Raw genomic sequence first — 7,559 nt, forward strand, 5'->3', positions numbered from 1 at the left:
TACTTACTATCTCTACATACTTACTCTTCTAAATCTACATCTTACCTCTAACCCATCACCAGCCCTAACTCTTATCTTACTTACTCCTATCTCCACATACTTACTCTTCTAAATCTACATCTTACCTCTAACCCATCACCAGCCCTAACTCCTATCTTACTCCTATCTCCACATACTTACTTACACTCTTTCCATACTTACTTACTACTACCTACATACTTACCCTTAATTCTATTCTCTCTCCAGCCCCCAGCCCTTGTGGGTTAAATACTTTCCCTGGTCCCAATCAGCATCGGCTACGTGGCAAAGCATAATAGGCTGCGGGAATTCATGCCAGCTTGCATCACAGACTGGAGGCACTCAGCTTCTCCAACTAAGGCTTGTTTATCAATGCTCTCTGCTCTGGCCGGAGACCAGGTGTTCAATATATATGTATATATGTATATATATACAATATATATTATATATATATATATATATATATATATATATATATATATATATGGTGGCAGCTGCGGCTCCCCACAGTGGCTTGAATGAGAACAGCTCCTAACAGACTCATATATTTGAATGCTTGGTCCCTAGTTGGTGGAACTGTTTTGGGAAGACTAAGAGGAGGTGCATCACTGGAGGTGGGGGGTTAGAGGTTTCAGTAGCCCACACCAGGCCCAGACTTGCTCTCTCTTTCTGTCTCCCTACTGTGCAACAGGATGTAAAGGTCTCAGCTCCTTCTCCAGAACCATTCCTGCCTGCCTGCCCTGACAATCATGGACTAATCTGCTGAAACTATAATCAGCCCCCCAACTAAATGCTTTTTTTTTATAAGTTGTCTTTGTCATGTTACAGCATATGACAAAGCATGTCTTTGTCTTTTTACAGCAATATAAACTATGCAAAAGAAACTACTAATAGTAACTAAGTAACTAAGTAACTAAGATAGTTAGCTAACCTTTAGGAGGCGGAGCCTTACTGGAGGAAGGAGGCCCCTAAGAATAGGCTCTGGGAGTTGATGATCTGTCCCCACTTCTTGTTTGCCCCTGGAAATGTGATCTCTCCATTTCTGCTCCAGCTGCCAGCTGCCATGCCTCCCCCAACATTATGAACTATCACTCTGGAACTGTAAGCCCAAATAAATTCTTTCTTACAAATTTTAGTCATGGTGTATCTATGTGTGTTTGTTTGCTTGTGTATGTGTGTTTGTGTGTGTGTGTTTGTGTGTGTATATATCTGTGTGTGTTTGTATGTGTGTGTATGTATCTGTGTGTGTGTTTATGTGTGTGTGTGTATGTGTGTGTGTTTGTGTGTATGTATCTGTGTGTGTTTGTGTGTGTGTGTGTTTGTGTGTATGTATGTATCTGTGTGTGTATGTATCTGTGTGCTTGTATGTGTGTATGTTTGTGTGTATGTATGTATCTGTGTGTGTATGTATCTGTGTGCTTGTATGTGTGTGTGTTTGTGTGTGTATGTATCTGTGTGTTTGTATGTGTGTGTGTATGTATCTGTGTGTGTTTGTGTGTGTGTGTGTTTGTGTGTATATGTATTTGTGTGTGTGTTTGTGGGTGTGTGTGTTTGTGTGTATGTATCTGTGTGTGTGTTTGTGTGTGTGTGTTTGTGTGTATGTATGTATCTGTGTGTGTTTGTGTGTGTGTGCTTGTATGTGTGTGTGTTTGTGTGTGTATGTATCTGTGTGTTTGTATGTGTGTGTGTATGTATCTGTGTGTGTTTGTGTGTGTGTTTGTGTGTATATGTATCTGTGTGTGTGTTTGTGGGTGTTTATGTGCGTGTGTGTGTGTGTGTGTGTGTGTGTTGTCCTCAGAAGAGGCCATCTGATCTCTTGGAACTGGAGTTACGGATAGTTCTGAGGCTGTGAGCTGCCTGGTATGGATGCTGAGAATTGAACTCAGGTCTTCTGAAAGAACAGCAAGAGCTCCTAACCACTGAGCCATTTCTCCAGCCCCCTCAATATTCTTTTAAGTAGCTGATTTTCACTTCACATCCCCAAGGATGGTCACTCATGCTTTAAAAGGTGATTGCAAGTGCCAGTAAGGGTGTGAAAAGCTGTTCTTCGTTGCTATGGAAAGTAGTTTGGGTGTTTCTTATAAGGTCCAATCCTTTACAAATAGCTCAGCGGCACCTCTACTAGGCCGTCTACCTGAGAGATCCTTCTTACATAAAGTCGGCAGGCATTGGCTGGCTTGGCTTGGACTTCTCTGTGAGGTCCAATAGACTCAACCCGAGTTGATTCGCTGCTAAAGCTCCTCATTCATCAACAAGCCAGAACCCTCGGACTTGACCTACATTTCTTCCATCAACAAGCCAGAACCCTCGGACTTGACCTACATTTCTTCCGTCTTCAGAAAATGACTTGTTAAGGAAGGAAGCAGTCCTTCTTGGTTCCATTTCCAAAGTCTTCAATCTCCTTTGTGCCCACGAAGCCAACTTCCTCCGCTTGGCTTATCAGAAAACTCCCAATTTACACAATGCACTGTTGCCCACATGGAAGCAAAATGTGCCTTTATACTACATTTATCATAATTTTATCTTTTGACAGATGGAAACTTAGGCCCATCCATGAATGTGGTCAGGTATTCAGAGCAGCATTATTTCTAAAAATATTTGTTTACTTTTATATGTGTAAGTGCTTTGCCTGCAAATGTGTCTGTGTGCCGTGTCCGTGCAGTACCAGCAGGGGTTTGAAGAGGGCATTGTATCCTCTGGAACTGGAGCTGAGGATGGCTTCAAGCTTCTGGGAATTGAACCCAGGTCCTCTGGATGATCAACCAGTGCTCCTAACCACTGAGCCATCATCTCTCTGGCCCCAAAACTAGAAAAACACACTCACCAATGATGACTGGTACACAGAGAGGGCAGGGAGGCACATGCCCACACAACATCACACCATGCAGCAATAAAAGGAGCTTTTGATACTTGGGACAGCATGAACTTAGAAAAAAATGCCAACTGAAAGAACACAGAAGCAAAACCTCACATTTCCCGGAATTCCACTGATAGGAAATGTCCAGAAAACAAATCCAACAACAGGAGGTGAGCAGACCTAAGTATTCTAAAGTGAGGTGGTGCTGGAGGCCATGCACTTTGTACAGCTACTGAAAATCAAAGAGTAGTGCATTAACAGTGGCTGAGGGTTAGATGTATGCTGCAGTATAGGAAACTGGTGATGGCTCCATCCATGGAGGATAACAAGTCCTGAGCAGCAGAAGATCCTATTCTAGGGCCCAGAAGTGCTTGCTACAAGTATTCCTTGGTTAGACAAATGTATCCCTGTTAGTGCCTGAGACTTCTCCATGAGGCAGAGCGCCTGACTCCTCCCACCCTGTAAAGCCAGGTCCTGGCTAATCTAGTGCCCAGGATGATTCCACCTCTGCATTATTAAGTGGAAGAGCTTTGTCTGGCAGCTCCATGTGAGAGCCAGGCAGCAAAGGATGGTAGCAGGATGGTAGCAGGTATTTCAGGCAAACAGTATGTAGTCTCTTGGCTTCTGGAGCCTAATTTGAGTTAGTTTACATCTCTAAATGAACGATGGCTTTTTCTTAACAAAATCCTATAGTTGAGAATCGTTATGTCTAGGACAAACGTTAGAATGAAATAGTTGTTCTTCACTGTACATAGGGTAGACATCAGAATGAAGAGTTGTTTTCTAGAAGTACTTTGGCCTTGAAGAAGTCACTGTAGAACAGTGATTGTTTTCTATTCTCTACAGAGTTATTTTTCTGAAGGAGCTTTACAGCCTCTGCATGACTTTGGTCATAAGACAGTCCTGGAATACCTGGAATGTTTTGGATTATTGAGTGCTGCACACAGTGCACGATAAGGTCTGACGTTGCAGGGTCGTGATGTTTTCTTTCAGGAGATGTAGAGATTTGTTTGGGGGCTTTGATATGAGGAGTTCGTTTTGCCTAAAAAACAACTTGTGTATTACAGTCAACACAAATGCTTCTCCAAGGCTGTTTGGTTGAAGTTCCGTCTATTGAGGCTGCTACCTTAGAGCCTCACTACATTCCAAGTGACACTCTTTCTTCGATCAATCCACACAGCTCGGGACACTGACAGAACAGAATCCTACGGTTCTGTATTCCTAGTAGAGCATGCCGGCTTTCCTCCAAAGAGGACACTCCAGAATGGTTTTACAGTAAAGACCCTACCATGCTAAGGAGAGGACGGTGGGGTCAGGCATGGTGGACCACAATGCAATCCCAGCACTTGAGGAGTGGAGACAGGAAGATGAAGAGTTCAAAACTACCCTGCATAGAACAGTAGTAAGACATAGAAAACAGGCCTCAAGACACATATAAGCCAACCCTAGGAAAGAAAACCTACATTAAACACTGAAATTTGTTCATGGCCCATTGAGCTGAAGCAACAAGAATGTAGAGGGTGCTGCTGATAGTGGTGGGCATAGTCTGCGATACTGCTCAGGACAGATACGGCAAACATGGGCAATGGAGCCTCTGCAGAAGTGGACAGATGCCCCTGTTCTAAGTCTCTCTATCCACGCGGGTTCCTTCTCATTCCAGATGCCCTACTTCCATCTAGACCTGGAAGCTATACATAGAGGTGTCCAGTTGATACTGACATACATCAACTGAATGGTCACAGGGAATAGACAGACCTAGGCAATCCCTGGGAAAGGGATAACTACATAGTTGGTGTATTCTTATATTTATTCCTCTTTATGGTAATATTTCCCATTGATTCCTTTCTGCCTTTTCCTTCCCATGAGCAGTTAGTCTTGCCCATGGCCAGGAGCTCTGAGACCCTTAGGGGTCTGGGGCTGTGGTGAGGGGAGGCAGATACAGATTTTATACAGGAACAGTGTTTATGACAACCACAGAGGGAAGCCACCCAAGTGAGCAACTTACTGTTGTTGCCTTCTGAGGTCTCGAAGAAACAACCATTTTTGCCTGGTCCTTCTTCAGGTTCTCCAGACATTTCTAGAGCTTTGTAATGCCCGAAGGATGATTGGGCAGCCCAGGGGAGAGTGGTAGAGCCAAGCCATCATGCTCCTTTGGCCTGACTTTATATGCTATGACACACACTCAGTTCAAGAGCCCGCCCCCAGTCTGCTCCATGCACTGGTACGTCCTCCTAAGATTTGAGTGGGGGTCTCCCCATGGGGGTCTTTCAGTACCTCTGGTGGGGACACCCTTGACAGCGGGCTGAGTCCCATCGCAGGCTGGGGAAATCAGTACCCTCCATACTTCCACCGGGTTGGGCTGCTTGGCTCACGGTCAGCTCCCACTTTCACAAGCAAAGGCAATCCCAGGACTGGCCTCACAGCCTTACTTACAGGTCTGTTGGAGGCAGGTACAGGCTAAGCAAAATGTTTATGGCAGCCACAAAGGGAAGCCATCCAAGTGAGCAATGAATTAAGCCAACCAGAAGTCACCCCAACCCCAGACCCTGGCCATCGGCAAGATTCACTGCTCAGTGGGGAAAAAAGGCAAAAAAGAGTTGATGAGAAAGTCACCACAAAAAGAAATAAATATATAACATACCAACTATTTACTTACTTGTGCCTAAAGAAACCCACGTAAAGGTTATTCTGATGCTATGGTCCTGTTTCCCAGTCAGTTCTTGATCTGTCAGTAAAGAAAGCCATGGGCAGTGGTGGCACATGCCTTTAATCCCAGCATTTGGGAGGCAGAGGCAGGCGGATTTCTGAGTTCAAGGCCAGGCTGGTCTACAGAGTGAGTTTGAGGACAGCCAGGCTACACAGAGAAACCCTGTCTCAAAAAAAAAAAAAAAAACAAAAAAAGAAAAAAAAAGCAAGCAAGCAAGCCATGGGCCAACTGCTGGGTGGAAGGTGCAGGAGGGACTTCCGGATCCCTAGAGGGACTCAAGGAAGGACAGGAGGAGTTTTTTGCCATGTTTTGAAGGGAGAACCCAGCAGCCATGTGAGGTCTCTGGAGAAGCTGGGGCCTGTGGCCACTACTACAGATGGGTGGTCAGGGATGTTTGGCAGGGGGTAGATAGGACCAGCCACTGAAGTTTAGGGCAGGTGGGAGGTGCAGAGCTAAGAGTATTGATAAGGGCACGCTTTTCCAGGTGGGAGAGAGTAGGGCTCAGCAATTGTGCCAAGAAGGCAAGTTGAAAAGGAACACCTGTGTGTGTGTGTGTGTGTGTGTGTGTGTGTGTGTGTGTGTGTGTGTCTTTTATCCGTGGATTCAAGGGAAGCTGGGAGGGGGGCTGGTAGTAAGGTCGATCCTAGAGCAAAGGTGGGTAGTGCTACAGCTACATGCTATACCCCATCTAACGGGGTATGAGTTCATGGAAAGTGTGAAGGGAAATCTGAGAGCTAATGCTCCATCCCATCTTTGGACACCAGAGACTCACATGTGACTCATTGATTACGGAAGTCAAACTCAGCTAAAGAAATGCGGGAGCGGGCGGTGGTGGCGCAGGCCTTTAATCCCAGCCCTTGGGAGGCAGAGGCAGGTGGATTTCCGAGTTCGAGGCCAGCCTGGTCTACAGAGTGAGCTCCAGGACAGCCAGGGCTATACAGAGAAACCCTGTCTCAAAAAACCAAAAAAAAAAAAAAAAAAAAAAAAAAAAAAAAAAAAAAAAAAAAAAAAAAAAGAAATGCGGGAGCATTCAAACGCTACTGGCCTGAATCGTGAGGCCTGGCAATAAGGTTTGGGTTGCTTCAAGGCCGTGCGATATAATGCTAAGTGTAGAGGTTTCTCCCCAAGCAAAGCATTAGTATTTCCATTCCAGAGTCTCTTACAGGGGACTCATTCACTAACTTCAGACACTCAAGTCTCTGCCACCATAGGGGATGATGAGAGGAGGAAGTGGGTGGGGTGGGAGTGGGCCTTAGAAAGCACACACTGCCTAGCTGTGGCTGCCAGCACAGACACACCAATGGAGATCCCTGGCCTTGACCTCACCTCTGCCCCCATTTAAAAATTCACTTCAAAATATTTTGTTTGTTGAGTTAGTGGTCCCCTTCCTTTGCCCAGGCTTCAGGCAATCTTTTCACCACAGCCTCCATCTTGCTATGTGGCTTCAAAGGGACTTTAAACGTTGAATGTGAGTTCTCATGCACACTCACAGGGGACTGACACTTTTCATAAGGTCTGTTTGAAACACAGTTGTAAACCTACAAACTGTCCCCAAGGCCACCAACACCGAAGTGCTCAGTGAGCTATTTCCAGAGTGAGGCAGAGGCACCATTTCATAGAGAACAAGAGATAGCCCCAGCTAGGTAACAGCTTCTTGGACTGTGGTCATGCCCTTACATCAGCACAGAAAAACATAACCAGTGCTTGCACGTACTGTTTTAATAGGATGGCTTATGCTGAAATAAAAGGCGTGTGAAGAGTACTCATGGCTTTTCAGGGCTCATTTGAAATTCAGTTCCAGGAAGGTGCTATTCTGTAGCTGTGAAAGCGCTCTCTCTCTCTCTCTCTTCCTTTCTTCTCTCTCTCTCTCTCTTTCTCCCTCTCTCTTCCTTCCCTCTCTCCCTCTCTCCCTTCTCTCTCCCTCTCCCCCTTCCTTCCCTCTCTCCCTCTCCCTCTCTCTCTCCCTCTCTCTCTCTC

This window comes from Mastomys coucha, unplaced genomic scaffold (genome assembly GCF_008632895.1).
Source record: "Mastomys coucha isolate ucsf_1 unplaced genomic scaffold, UCSF_Mcou_1 pScaffold7, whole genome shotgun sequence".
In the NCBI taxonomy this organism is placed as follows: domain Eukaryota; kingdom Metazoa; phylum Chordata; class Mammalia; order Rodentia; family Muridae; genus Mastomys; species Mastomys coucha.